This window comes from Penaeus monodon, chromosome 31 (assembly GCF_015228065.2).
Source record: "Penaeus monodon isolate SGIC_2016 chromosome 31, NSTDA_Pmon_1, whole genome shotgun sequence".
Lineage (NCBI taxonomy): Eukaryota > Metazoa > Arthropoda > Malacostraca > Decapoda > Penaeidae > Penaeus > Penaeus monodon.
Window position 1 is genome coordinate 10838444 of NC_051416.1, and position 257 is coordinate 10838700.

Consider the following 257-nt stretch of genomic DNA (forward strand, 5'->3'; position numbering starts at 1 on the left):
ACATGTTCGCCAAGAATTTGTCTTTGGAGATGGACCTTTGTCGCCGCGTGTGGACATGGCCCGTGCCTGTGTGCCGTTGTAAGCGTGTATTGCAAGACTTTTTTGTTGGTGGTGCTTGCGTGTACCTTTGAGCTCAACCGGAACCTAAGTTTGGATATTCCTTTCTCTTGTAAATATACGATTCACACGGCATATTATTATTTTGATTGTATTAGCATTTTTTCTTTTTTTTCTCACTTATATTGTCCGTGTATATG